Genomic DNA, 14,445 nt, shown 5'->3' with positions numbered 1-14,445 from the left:
GGGATGGAATGAGTGGTGGTGGGTGATGAGATTAGGGATGGAGTGAGTGTGATGGGCGATGAATGTAGGGATGGAGTTAGTGTGGGGGTGATGAGAATAGGGATGGAGTGAGTGTGGGGAGGATGAGAGTAGGGATGGAGTGTGGGGTGGGGAATGAGTGTAGGAATGGAGTGAGTGTTGGGGAATGAGAGTAGGGATGGAGTGAGTGTAGGGGATGATAGTAGGGATGGAGTGTGGGACGGAGGAAGATAGTAGGGATGGAGCGTGGGGTGCGGGATGAGAATAGTGATTGGTTGAGTGTGGGGGAGATGAGAGTAGGGATGGAGTGAATGTAGGGGGATGAGACCAGGGATGGAGGGAGCGTGTGTGTGATGAGAGTATGGATGGAGTGAGTGTGGGAGGGATGGTGTGTGGGGTGGGGGTTGAGAGTAGGGATGGAGTGTGTGGTGGGGGATGAGAGTAGAGATGGAGTGATTGTGGGGGGGGATGAGAGTAGGGATGGAGTGCGTGTGGGGGCGGATGAGAGTAGGGATGGGGTGAGTGTGGGGGGTTGAGATTAGGGGTGGAGTGAGTGTGGGTGGTATCAGAAGAGGGATGGAGTGAGTGTGGGGATGAGGTGAGTAGGGTTGGAGTGAGTGTGGTGGTGGATGAAAGTAGGGATGGAGTGTGTGTGGGGGGATGAGAGTAGGGATGGAGTGAATGTGGGCGGGGATGAGATTAGGGATGCAGTGAGTGTGTGGGGGGATGAGAGTAGTGGTGGACTGAGTGAGGGGTGTGATGATAGTAGGGATGGAGTGTGGGGTTGGGGATGAGAGTACGGATGGAGTGAGAGTGTGGGTGATGGAGAGTAGGGATGGAGGGTGGGGTGGGGGATGAGAATAGGGATGCAGTGAATGTGGGGGGGATGAGATTAGGGACGGAGTGCTTGTGGGGATGATGAGAGTAGGGATGGAGAGAATGTGCGGGGATGAGAGTAGGGATGGAGTAAGTGTGGTGTGGGTGATAGTGGTGCTGGAGTGTGGGGTGAGGGATGATAGAGGGGATGCTGTGAGTGTGGGGTAGATGGGAGTGGCGATGGAGTGAGTATGGCGGCGATGAGAGTAGGGCTGGAGTGTGGGATGGAGGAAGATAGTAGGGATGGAGTGTGGGGTGCTGGATGAGAATAGTGATTGGTTGAGTGTGGGGGTGATGAGAGTATGGATGGAGTGAGTGTGGGCGGGATAAGATTAGGGATGGAGGATGGGGTGGGGGATGAGAGTAGGGATTGAGTGTGGGATGGGGGATGAGAGTAAGAATGGAGTGATTGTGGGGGGGATGAGAGTAGGGATGGAGTGCATGTGGGGGCGAATGAGATTAGTGATGGGGTGAGTGTGGGGGGATGAGAGTAGGGGTGGTGTGAGTGTGGGTGGTATCAGAGGAAGGATGGAGTGAGTGTGGGGATGAGGAGTGTAGGGATGGAGTGAGTGTGGTGGTGGATGAAAGTAGGGATGGAGTGTGAGTGGTGGGATGAGAGTAGGGATGGAGTGAGTGTGGGGGAAGAGTGTAGGAATGGAGTGTGGGTTGGAGGATTTGGGTAGGGTTGGATTGTGGGGTGGGGGATGAGAGTAGGGATGGTGTGACTGTTTGGGGTGGATGAGAGTAGGGATGCGGTGAATGTTGGGGGGGAGATGAGAGTAGGGATGGAGTGACTGTGGGGGGATGAGAATAGGAATGGAGTGACTGTGGGGGGTATGAGAGTAGGGATGGAGACAGTGTGGGGGGATGTGAGTAGGGATGGAGTGAGTGTGGGGTGGGGGATGAGAGCAGGGATGGAGTTAGTGTGTGGTGCTGAGAGTAGGGATGGAGCGTGGGGTGAGGGATGAGTGTTGGGATGGAGTGATTGCACGGGGGATCAGAGTAGGAATGGAGTGTGGGTTGGGGATGAGCGTAGGGTTGGAATGTGGGGGTGGGGAATGAGAGTAGGGGTGGAGTTAGTGTAGGGGGGATGAAATTACGGATGGACTGAATGTGGGGGTTGGATGAGAGTAGGGATGCGGTGAATGTGGGGGTGATGAGAGTAGGGATGGAGTGATAGTGGTGGGGTGAGAGTAGGGATGCAGTGAATGTGGGGGGGATTGGAGTAGGGATGGAGTGAGTGTGGTGGTGGATGAAAGTAGGGATGGATTGTGTGTGGGGGGATGAGTGTAGGGATGGAGTATGGGATGGGGGATGAGCAGAGGGATGGAGTGAGTGTGGGGGGATGAGTGTAGGGATGGGGTGAGTGTGGGGGGATGAGAGTAAGGATGGAATGAGTGTGGGGTGGATGGTAGTACGGATGGAGTGAGTGTGGGGGCATGAGTGTAGGGATGGAGTGAGTGTGGGGGATAAGAGTAAGGATGGAATGAGTGTCGGGGGGATGAGAGTAGGGATGGAGTGAGTGTGTGGGGATGAGAGTAGGGATGGAGTGAGTGGTGGGGGGTGATGAGATTAGGGATGGAGTGAGTGTGATGGGCGATGAATGTAGGGATGGAGTCACTGTGGGGGCATGAGAGTAGGGATGGAGTGTGGGGTGGGGGATGAGTGTAGGAATGGAGTGAGTGTAGGGGGGATGAGTGTAGGGATGGAATGAGGGGTGTAGCTGAGATTAGGGATGGAGTGAGTGTGGGAGGGATAAGAGTAGGGATGGAAGGAGTGTGGGGGTGATGAGATTAGGGATGGAGTGAGTGTGATGGGCGATGAATGTAGGGATGGAGTCATTGTGGGGGGCATGACAGTAGGGATGGAGTGATTGTGGGAGGGATGAGAGTAGGGATAGATTGTGGGGTGGGGGATGAGTGTAGGAATGGAGAGAGTATTGGGGAATGAGAGTAGGGATGGAGTGTGTGGGGTGGATAAGAGTAGGGATGGAGTAAGGGATGAGGGATGAGCATAGGGATGGAGTGAGTGTGGGGGGATGAGTGTAGGGATGGAGTGAGTGTGGGGGGATGAGAGTAAGGATGGAATGTGTTTGGGGGGATGTGAGTAAGAATGGAGTGTGGAGTGGGTGATGAGAGTGGCGATGAAGTGAGTGTGGGGGCGATGAGAGTAGTCATGGAGTGTGGGCTGGGGAATGAGAGTAGCGATGGAGTGAGTGTGGGGGCGATGAGAATATCGATGGTGTGTGGGGTGGAGGTTGAGAGTAGTGATGAATTGAGTGTGGGGGGGATGAGATTAGGGATGGAGGGTGTGATGGGCGATGAATGTAGGGATGGAGTCATTGTGGGGGGCATGAGAGTAGGGATGGAGTGATTGTGGGGGAGATGAGTGTAGGAATGGAGTGAGTGTTGGGGAATGAGAGTAGGGATGGAGTGAGTGTGTGGTGGATAAGAGTAGGGATGGAGTATGGGATGGGGGATGAGCATAGGGATGGAGTGAGTGTGGGGGAATGAGTGTATTGTTGGAATGAGGGGTGTGGATGAGAGTAGGGAAGGAGTGAGTGTAGGGGGATGTTAGTAGGGATGGAGTGAATGTGGGTGGGATGAGAGTAGGGATGGAGTGAGTGTGGGGGTATGAGAGTAGGGATGGAGTGAATGTGGGGGTATGAGAGTAGGGATGGAGTGAATGTGGGGGTGATGAGTGTAGGGATGGAGTGAGTGTGGCGGGATGAGTGTAGGGATGGAGTGAGTGTGGGGGATGAGAGTAGGGATGGAGTGAGTGTGTGGGATGAGTGTAGGGATGGAGTGAGTGTGGGGGGATGAGAGTAGGGATGGAGTGTGGGTTCGGGGATGAGAGTAGTGAAGGAGAGAGTGTTGGGGGATGAGAGTAGGGATGTAGTGTGTGGGAGATGAGAGTTGGGATGGAGTGAGTGTGGGCTGGATGAGGGTAGGGATGGAGGGTGGGGTGGGGGATGAGAGTGGGGATGGAGTGAATGTAGCAGGATGAGAGCAGGGATGGAGTCTGGGATGGAGGATGAGAGTAGGGATTGGGTGAGTGTGGGGGGATGAGAGAAGGGATGGAGTGAGTGTGGGTGGGCTGAGAGTAGCGATGCAGTGTAGTTTGGGGAATGAGAGTAGGGATGGAGAGTGGGGTGGGGGACGAGAGTCGGCTTGGCGTGAGTGTGGGGGGATGAGAGTAGGGATGGAGTGAGTGTGGGGTGATGAGAGTAGGGATGGAGTGAGTGTGGATTGGTTGAGAGCAGCGATGAAGGTTGGGGTTGGGGATGAGAGTAGGGATGGAGTGAGTTTGGGGGACATGTGTGTACGGGTGGAGTGAGTGTGGGGTATGAGAGTTGGGATGGAGTGAGTGTGGGGGGATGTGAGTAGGGATGGAGTGAGTGTGGGGGATGAGATTAGGGATGGAGTGAGTGTGGGGGAATGAGATTAGAGATGGAGTGTGGGGTGGGGGATGAGATTTGTAATGTAGTGAATGTGGGGGCATGAGAGTACGGATGGAGTGAGTGGGTGGGATGAGAGTAGGGATGGAGTGAGTGTGGGGGGATGAGATTAGGGATGGAGTGAGTGTGGGGAATGAGAGTAGGGATGGAGTGATTCTGAGGGATGAGAGTAGGGATGGAGTGAGTGCAGGCGGGATGGAAGTAGGCATGGAGTGAGTGTGGGAGAATGAGAGTAGGGATGGAGTGAGTGTGGGGGTTGAGAGTAGGGATGGAGAGAGTGTGTGGGGTATGAGAGTAACGATGGAGTGAGTTTTGGGGATGAGAGTAGGGATGGGGTGAATGTGGGGGGATGAGAGTAGGGATTGAGTGAGCGTGGGGGCATGAGTGTAGGAATGGATTGAGTGTGGGGGCATGAGAATAGGGATGGTGTGTGTGCAAGGGATGTGAGTAGTGATGGTAATTGGGGGGGCGGCATTGAGAGTAGGGATGGAGTGAGTGTGGTGATGAGAGTAGGGTGGAGTGTGAGATGGGGGTGAGTGTAGTGATGGAGTGTGGGGAGGATGAGAGTAGGGATGGAGTGAGTGTGGGGGAAGGAGAGTAGGGATGGAGTGAATGTGGGGGTGATGAGTGTAGGGATGGAGTGAGTGTGGGGGGGATGAGAGTAGGGATGGAGTGAGTGTGGGGGATGAGTGTAGGGATGCAGTGAGTGTGGGGGATGAGAGTAGGGATGGAGTGTGGGGTGGGGGATGAGAGTAGGCTTGGAGTGAGTGTGGGGGGATGAGAGTAGGGATGGAGTGTGGGGGAGATGAGAGTAGTGATGGAGTGACTGTGGGGTGATGAGAGTAGGGATGGACTGAGTGTGGGTTGGATGAGAGTAGCGATGAAGTTTGGGGTTGGGGATGAGAATAGGGATGGACTGAGTTTGGGGGGCATGAGTGTACGGATGGAGTGAGTGTGGGGGATGAGAGTAGGGATGGAGTGAGTGTGGGGGGATGTGAGTAGGGATGGAGTGAGTGTGGGGGATGAGATTAGGGATGGAGTGAATGTGTGTGATGAGGCTAGGGATGGAGTGAGTGTGGGTGGGATGAGAGTAGGGATGGAGTGATTTTGTAGGGATGAGCTTATGGATGGAGTGAATGTGGGGGATGAGAGTAGTGTTGGAGAAATTGTGGGTGGGATTGGAGTAGGGATGGAGCGAGTGTGTGGGGATGAGAGTAGGGATGGACTGAGTTTGTAGGGATGAGCTTAGGGATGGAGTGAGTGTGGGGGATGAGGGTCGGGGTGGAGTGAGTGTGGGTGATGAGAGTAGGGATGGAGTGAATGTGTAGGGATGAGCGTAGGGATGGAGTGAGTGTGGGGGCATGAGAATAGTGATGGAGTGAGTGTGGGGGGTGAGAGTAGGGATGGACTGAGTGTGGGCGGGTGAGAGTATGAATGGTGTGAGTGTGGGCTGGATGATAGTAGGGATGGGGTGAGTGTGGTGCAGGATGAGAGTAGGGATGGAGTGAGTATGGGGGGATGGGAGTAGGGATGGAGTGTGAGATGGGAGATGAGTGTCGTGATGGAGTGTAGGGGATGAGAGCATGGATATAGTGTGGGGGGAGATGAGAATAGTGAAGGAGTGAGTGTCGTGGGGATGAGAGTAGGGATGGAGTGAGTGTGCTGGCTGAGAGTAAGGAAGGAGTGAATGTGGGGGGATGAGAGTAGGGATGGAGTGAGTGTGGCGGGAATGAGGGCAGGGATGGAGTGAATGTGGGGGGGTGAGTGTAGCGATGGAGTGAATGTCGGGGATGAGAGTAGCGATGAAGTATGTGTGCGGGGGATGAGAGTAGGGATGGAGTGAGTGTGGGGGATGAGCATAGGGATGGAGCGAGTGTGTGGGAAGAAGAGCGTACGGATGGAGTGAGTGTGGGGATATGAGCATAGGGTTGGAGTGTGAGGTGGGGAATGAGAGTTGGTTTGGAGTTAGAGTGGGGGGGATGAGATTAGGGATCGACTGAGTGTGGGGGTTGGATGAGAGTAGGGATGCGGTGAATGTGGGGGTGATGAGAGTAGGAATGGAGTGAGTTTGGGGTGGATGAGTGTAGGGATGGATTTTGGGTTGGATGAGACTAGGAATTTTGTGAGTGTAGGGGGCATGAAAGTACTGATGGAGTGAGTGTGGGGGAATGAGAATAGGGATGGAGTGAGTGTGGGGGATGAGAGTAGGGATGGAGTGAGTTTGTGGGATGAGAGTAGGGATGGTGTGCCTGTGGGCGTGTTGGGAGGAGGTATGGAGTGAGTGTGGGGTGAAGAGTGTAGGGATGGAGTGAATGTGGGGGGGATGAGTGTAGGGATGGAGTTAGTGTTGGGGGTTGAGAGTAGGGATGGAGTGAGTGTGGTGGGGGATGAGAGTAGTGATGGAGTTAATGTAGCGGGATGAGATTAGGGAAGGAGTGTGGGGATGACGATGAGAGTCGGGATGGAATGAGTGTGGGGGATGAGTGTAGGGATGGAGTGAGTGTGGGGGATGAGAGTAGGGATGGAGTGTGTGTGGGGGTATGAGAGTAGGGATGGAGTGTGGGTTCGGGGATGAGAGTAGTGAAGGAGAGATTGTTGGGGGATGAGAGTAGGGATGTAGTGTGTGGGAGATGAGAGTTGGGATGGAGTGAGTGTGGGGTGGATGAGGGTAGGGATGCAGGGTGGGGTGGGGGATGAGAGTGGGGATGGAGTGAATGTAGCAGGATGAGAGCAGGGATGGAGTCTGGGATGGAGGATGAGAGTAGGGATTCGGTGAGTGTGGGGGGATGAGAGTAGGGATGGAGTAAGTGTGGGTGGGCTGAGAGTAGCGATGTAGTGTGGCTTGGGGAATGAGAGTAGGGATGGAGTGTGGGGTGGGGGACGAGAGTAGGCTTGGCGTGAGTGTGGGGGGATGAGAGTAGGGATGGAGTGAGTGTGGGGTGATGAGAGTAGGGATGGAGTGAGTGTGGATTGGTTGAGAGTAGCGATGAAGTTTGGGGTTGGGGATGAGAGTAGGGATGGAGTGAGTTTGGGGGACATGTGTGTACGGATGGAGTGAGTGTGGGGTATGAGAGTTGGGATGGAGTGAGTGTGGGGGATGAGATTAGGGATGGAGTGAGTGTGGGGGAATGAGATTAGAGATGGAGTGTGGGGTGGGGGATGAGATTTGTAATGTAGTGAATGTGGGGGCATGAGAGTACGGATGGAGTGAGTGGGTGGGATGAGAGTAGGGATGGAGTGAGTGTGGGGGGATGAGATTTGGGATGGAGTGAGTGTGGGGAATGAGAGTAGGGATGGAGTGATTTTGAGGGATGAGAGTAGGGATGGAGTGAGTGCAGGTGGGATGGAAGTAGGAATGGAGTGAGTGTGGGAGAATGAGAGTAGGGATGGAGTGAGTGTGGGGGGATGAGAGTAGGGATGGAGAGAGTGTGTGGGGTATGAGAGTAACGATGGAGTGAGTTTTGGGGATGAGAGTAGGGATGGGGTGAATGTGGGGGGTTGAGAGTAGGGATTGAGTGAGCGTGGGGGCATGAGTGTAGGAATGGATTGAGTGTGGGGGCATGAGCATAGGGATGGTGTGTGTGCTAGGGATGTGAGTAGGGATGGTAATTGGTGGGGCAGCATTGAGAGTAGGGATGGAGTGAGTGTGGTGATGAGAGTAGGGTGGAGTGTGAGATGGGGGTGAGTGTAGTGATGGAGTGTGGGGAGGATGAGTAGGGATGGAGTGAGTGTGGGGGTGATGAGTGTAGGGATGGAGTGAGTGTCGGGGGGATGAGAGTAGGGATGGAGTGAGTGTGGGGGGATGAGTGTAGGGATGCAGTGAGTGTGGGGGATGAGAGTAGGGATGGAGTGTGGGGTGGGGGATGAGAGTAGGCTTGGAGTGAGTGTGGGGGGATGAGAGTAGGGATGGAGTGTGGGGGAGATGAGAGTAGTGATGGAGTGACTGTGGGGTGATGAGAGTAGGGATGGACTGAGTGTGGGTTGGATGAGAGTAGCGATGAAGTTTGGGGTTGTGGATGAGAATAGGGATGGACTGAGTTTGGGGGGCATGAGTGTACGGATGGAGTGAGTGTGGGGGATGAGAGTAGGGATGGAGTGAGTGTGGGGGGATGTGAGTAGGGATGGAGTGAGTGTGGGGGATGAGATTAGGGATGGAGTGAATGTGTGTGATGAGGCTAGGGATGGAGTGAGTGTGGGTGGGATGAGAGTAGGGATGAAGTGATTTTGTAGGGATGAGCTTATGGATGGAGTGAGTGTGGGGGATGAGAGTAGTGTTGGAGAAATTGTGGGTGGGATTGGAGTAGGGATGGAGCGAGTGTGTGGGGATGAGAGTAGGGATGGACTGAGTTTGTAGGGATGAGCTTAGGGATGGAGTGAGTGTGGGGGATGAGGGTCGGGGTGGAGTGAGTGTGGGTGATGAGAGTAGGGATGGAGTGAATGTGTAGGGATGAGCGTAGGGATGGAGTGAGTGTGGGGGCATGAGAATAGTGATGGAGTGAGTGTGGGGGGTGAGAGTAGGGATGGACTGAGTGTGGGCGGGTGAGAGTATGAATGGTGTGAGTGTGGGCTGGATGATAGTAGGGATGGGGTGAGTGTGGTGCAGGATGAGAGTAGGGATGGAGTGAGTATGGGGGGATGGGAGTAGGGATGGAGTGTGAGATGGGAGATGAGTGTCGTGATGGAGTGTAGGGGATGAGAGCATGGATATAGTGTGGGGGGAGATGAGAATAGTGAAGGAGTGAGTGTCGTGGGGATGAGAGTAGGGATGGAGTGAGTGTGCTGGCTGAGAGTAAGGAAGGAGTGAATGTGGGGGGATGAGAGTAGGGATGGAGTGAGTGTGGCGGGAATGAGGGCAGGGATGGAGTGAATGTGGGGGGGGTGAGTGTAGCGATGGAGTGAATGTCGGGGATGAGAGTAGCGATGAAGTATGTGTGCGGGGGATGAGAGTAGGGATGGAGTGAATGTGGTGGGGGGATGACAGTAGGGATGGAGTGAGTGGGGGGTATGTGAGTAGGGATGGAGTGAGTTTGGGGGGATGAGAGTAGGGATGGAGTGAGTGTGGGGGGGATGAGAGTAGGGATGGAGTGTGGGGTGAGCATGAGTGTAGGGATGGAGTGAGTGTGCGGGCTGAGAGTAAGGATGGAGTGAATGTGGGGGGGATGGGAGTAGGGATGGAGTGAGTGTTGGGGGGATGAGAGTGGGGATGGAGTGAATGTGGGGGGGGAATGAGAGTAGGGATGGAGTGATTGTGGGTGGGATGTGTGTAGGGATGGAGTGAGTGGGGGGGATGAGAGTAGGGATGGAGTGAGTGTGTGGGATGAGAGTTGTAATGGAGTGAATGTTGGGGGATGAGAGTAGGGATGGAGTGAGTGTTTGGGGGGAAGAGCGTACGGATGGAGTGAGTGTGGGGGGATGAGTGTAGGGTTGGAGTGTGGGGTGGGGAATGAGAGTTGGGAAGGAGTTAGAGTGGGGGAGATGAGATTAGGGATCGACTGAGTGTGGGGGTTGGATGAGAGTAGGGATATGGTGAATGTGGGGGTGATGAGAGTAGGGATGGAGTGATAGTGGGGGGCTGAGAGTTGGGATGGAATAAGTGTGGGCGATGAGAGTAGGGATGGAGTGAGTGTGGGGGGATGACAGTAGGGATGGAATGTCGGGTGGGAATGAGAGTAGGGATGGAGTGAGTGTGGGGTGGATGAGTGTAGGGATGGAGTTTGGGTTGGGGGATGAAACTAGGGATTTTGTGAGTGTGGGGGGCATGAGAGTACTGATGGAGTGAGTGTGGGGGAATGAGAGTAGGGATGGAGTGAGTGTGGGGGATGAGAGTAGGGATGGAGTGAGTTTGTGGGATGAGTGTAGGGATGGAGTGAGTGTGGGCGGGATGAGAGTAGGGATGGAGTGTGTGTGGGGGAATGAGTGTAGTGATGGGGTGAGTGTGGTCGGCATGATAGGAGGGATGGAGTGAGTGTGGTGGGGGATGAGAGTAGTGATGGAGTGAATGTGGGGGGGATGAGTGTAGAGATGGAGTTAGTGTGGGGGGTTGAGAGTAGGGATGGAGTGAATGTGGTGGGGAATGAGAGTAGCGATGGAGTGAATGTAGCGGGATGAGAGTAGGGATGGAGTGTGGGGATGGCGAGAGTCGGGATGGAATGAGTGAGGGGGATGAGTGTAGGGATGGAGTGAGTGCAGGCGGGATGGGAGTAGGAATGGATTGAGTGTGGGAGAATGAGAGTAGGGATGGAGTGAGTGTGGGGGGATGAGTTTAGGGATGGAGTGAATGTGGGGGGATGAGAGTAGGGATTGAGTGAGTGTGGGGGCATGAGAATAAGAATGGTGTGTGTGCTTGGGATGTGAGTAGGGATGGTATGTGGGGGGGGGGGGCGGCATTGAGTGTAGGGATGGAGTGAATGTTGTGATGTGAGTAGGGTGGAGTGTGAGATGGGGGTGAGTGTAGTGATGGAGTGTGGGGAGGATGAGAGTAGGGATGGAGTGAGTGTGGGGGAAAGAGAGTAGGGATGGAGTGAATGTGGGGGTGATGAGTGTAGGGATGGAGTGAGTGTGGGGGATGAGAGTAGGGATGGAGTGAGTGTGGGGCATGAATATAGGGATGGAGCGAGTGTGAGGGATGAGAGTAGGGATGGAGTGAGTGTGTGGGGGGAAGAGCGTACGGATGGAGTGAGTGTGGGGGGATTAGCGTAGGGTTGGAGTGTGGGTTGTGGAATGAGAGTTGGTTTGGAGTTAGAGTGGGGGGGATGAGATTAGGGATCGACTGAGTTTGGGGGTTGGATGAGAGTAGGGATGCGGTGAATGTGGGGGTGATGAGAGTAGGAATGGAGTGATAGTGGGGGGCTGAGAGTAGGGATGGAGTAAGTGTGGGCGATGAGAGTAGTGATGGAGTGTGTTTTGGGGGCGATGACAGTAGGGATGGAATGTCGGGTGGGATGAGAGTAGGGATGTAGTGAGTGTGGGGTGGATGAGTGTAGGGATGGAGTTTGGGTTGGGGGATGAGACTACGGATTTTGTGAGTGTGGGGGGCATGAGAGTACTGTTGGAGTGAGTGTGGGGGAATGAGAATAGGGATAGAGTGAGTGTGGAGGGGTGAGAGTAGGGATGAAGTGAGTGTGGGGGATGAGAGTAGGGATGGAGTGAGTTTGTGGGATGAGAGTAGGGATGGTGTGCGTGTGGGCGGGTTGGGAGTAGGTATGGAGTGAGTGTGGGTTGATGAGTGTAAAGATGGAGGAAGTGTGGGCGGGATGAGAGTAGGGATGTAGTGTGTGTGGAGGAATGAGTGTAGGGATGGGGTGAGTGTGGTCGGCATGATAGGAGGGATGGAGTGACTCTGGTGGGGGATGAGAGTAGCGATGGAGTGAATGTAGTGGGATGAGAGTAGGGAAGGAGTGTGGGGATGGCGATGAGAGTCGGGATGGAATGAGTGTGGGGGATGAGTGTAGGGATGGAGTGAGTGTGAGGGGATGAGAGTAGGGATTGAGTGTGGGTTGCGGGATGAGAGTAGTGAGGGAGAGAGTGTGGGGGGATGAGAGTAGGGATGTAGTGTGTGGGAGATGAGAGTTGGGAAAGAGTGAGTGTGGGGTGGATGAGGGTAGGGATGGAGGGTGGGGTGGGGGATGAGAGTATGGATGGAGTGAATGTAGCAGGATGAGAGCAGGGATGGAGTCTGGGATGGAGGATGAGAGTAGGGATTGGATGAGTGTGGGGGGATGAGAGAAGGGATGGAGTGAGTGTGGGTGGGCTGAGAGTAGCAACGTAGTGTGGTTTGGGGAATGAGAGTAGGGATGGAGTGTGGGGTGGGGGACGAGAGTTGGCTTGGAGTGAGTGTGGGGGGATGAGAGTAGGGATGGAGTGAGTGTGGGGGAAGGAGAGTAGGGATGGAGTGTGGGGTTGGGGATGAGATTTGTAATGTAGTGAAAGTGGGGGCATGAGAGTACGGATGGAGTGAGTGGGTGGGATGAGAGTAGGGATGGAGTTGGTGTGGGGGGATGAGATTAGGGATGGAGTGAGTGTGGGGAATGAGAGTAGGGATGGAGTGACTTTGAGGGATGAGAGTAGGGATGGAGTGAGTGCAGGTGGGATGGGAGTAGGAATGGAGTGAGTGTGGGAGAATGAGAGTTGGGATGGAGTGAGTGTGGGGGGATGAGAGTAGAGATGGAGAGAGTGTGTGGAGTATGAGAGTAACGATGGAGTGAGTTTTGGGGATGAGAGTAGGGATGGGGTGAATGTGGGGGGATGAGACTAGGGATTGAGTGAGCATGGGGGCATGAGTGTAGGAATGGATTGAGTGTGGGGGCATGAGAATAGGGATGGTGTGTGTGCTAGGGATGTGAATAGGGATGGTATGTGGGGGGGCGGCATTGAGAGTAGGGATGGAGTGAATGTGGTGATGAGAGTAGGGTGGAGTGTGAGATGGGGGTGAGTGTAGTGATGGAGTGTGTGGAGGATGAGAGTAGAGATGGAGTGAGTGTGGGGGAAGGAGGGTAGGGATGGAGTGAATGTGGGGGGAGGAGTGTAGGGATGCAGTGAGTGTGGGGGATGAGAGCAGGGATGGAGTGAGTGTGTGGGGAGAAGACCGTACGGATGGAGTGAGTGTGGGTGTATGAGCATAGGGTTGGAGTGTGAGGTGGGGAATGAGAGTTGGTTTGGGGTTAGAGTGGGGGGGATGAGATTAGGGATCGACTGAGTGTGGGGGTTGGATGAGAGTAGGGATGCGGTGAATGTGGGGGTGATGAGAGTAGGAATGGAGTGATAGTGGGGGGCTGAGAGTAGGGATGGAGTAAGTGTGGGCGATGAGAGTAGGGATGGAGTGAGTTTGGGGTGGATGAGTGTAGGGATGGAGTTTGGGTTGGATGAGACTAGGAATTTTGTGAGAGTGGGGGGCAAGAGAGTACTGATGGAGTGAGTGTGGGGGAATGAGATTAGGGATGGAGTGAGTGTGGGGGATGAGAGTAGGGATGGAGTGAGTGTAGCGGGATGAGAGCAGGGATGGAGTCTGGGATGGAGGATGAGAGTAGGGATTGGGTGAGTGTGGGGGGATGAGAGTAGGGATGGAGTGAGTGTGGGTGGGATGAGAGTAGCGATGTAGTGTGGTTTGGGGAATGAGAGTAGGGATGGAGTGTGGGGTGGGGGTCGAGAGTAGGCTTGGAGTGAGTGTGGGGGGATGAGAGTAGGGATGGAGTGAGTGTGGGGTGATGAGAGTAGGGATGGAGTGAGTGTGGGTTGGATGAGAGAAGCGATGAAGTTTGGGGTTGGGGATGAGAGTAGGGATGGTGTGAGTTTGGGGGACATGTGTGTACGGGTGGAGTGAGTGTGGGGTATGAGAGTTGGGATGGAGTGAGTGTGGGGGGATGTGAGTAGGGATCGAGTGCGTGTGGGGGATGAGATTAGGGATGGAGTTAGTGTGGGGGAATGAGATTAGGGATGGAGTGTGGGGTGGCGGATGAGATTTGTAATGTAGTGAATGTGGGGGCATGAGAGTACGGATGGAGTGAGTGGGTGGGATGAGAGTAGGGATAGAGTGAGTGTGGGGGGATGAGATTAGGGATGGAGTGAGTGTGGGGAATGAGAGTAGGGATGGAGTGACTTTGAGGGATGAGAGTAGGGATGGAGTGAGTGCAGGTGGGATGGGAGTAGGAATGGAGTGAGTGTGGGAGAATGAGAGTTGGGATGGAGTGAGTGTGGGGGGATGAGAGTAGAGATGGAGAGAGTGTGTGGAGTATGAGAGTAACGATGGAGTGAGTTTTGGGGATGAGAGTAGGGATGGGGTGAATGTGGGGGGATGAGAGTAGGGATTGAGTGAGCGTGGGGGCATGAGTGTAGGAATGGATTGAGTGTGGGGGCATGAGAATAGGGATGGTGTGTGTGCTAGGGATGTGAGTAGGGATGGTATGTGGGGGGGCGGCATTGAGAGAAGGGTTGGAGTGAGTGTGGTGATGAGTGTAGGGTGGAGTGTGAGATGGGGGTGAGTGTAGTGATGGAGTGTGGGGAGGATGAGAGTAGGGATGGAGTGAGTGGGAGATGAGAGTTGGGATGGAGTGAGTGTGGGGTGGATGAGGGTAGGGATGGAGGTGGGGTGGGGGATG

Source organism: Carcharodon carcharias, chromosome 1 (genome assembly GCF_017639515.1).
Source record: "Carcharodon carcharias isolate sCarCar2 chromosome 1, sCarCar2.pri, whole genome shotgun sequence".
Classification (NCBI taxonomy): domain Eukaryota; kingdom Metazoa; phylum Chordata; class Chondrichthyes; order Lamniformes; family Lamnidae; genus Carcharodon; species Carcharodon carcharias.
This window is presented reverse-complemented; position numbering follows the sequence as displayed.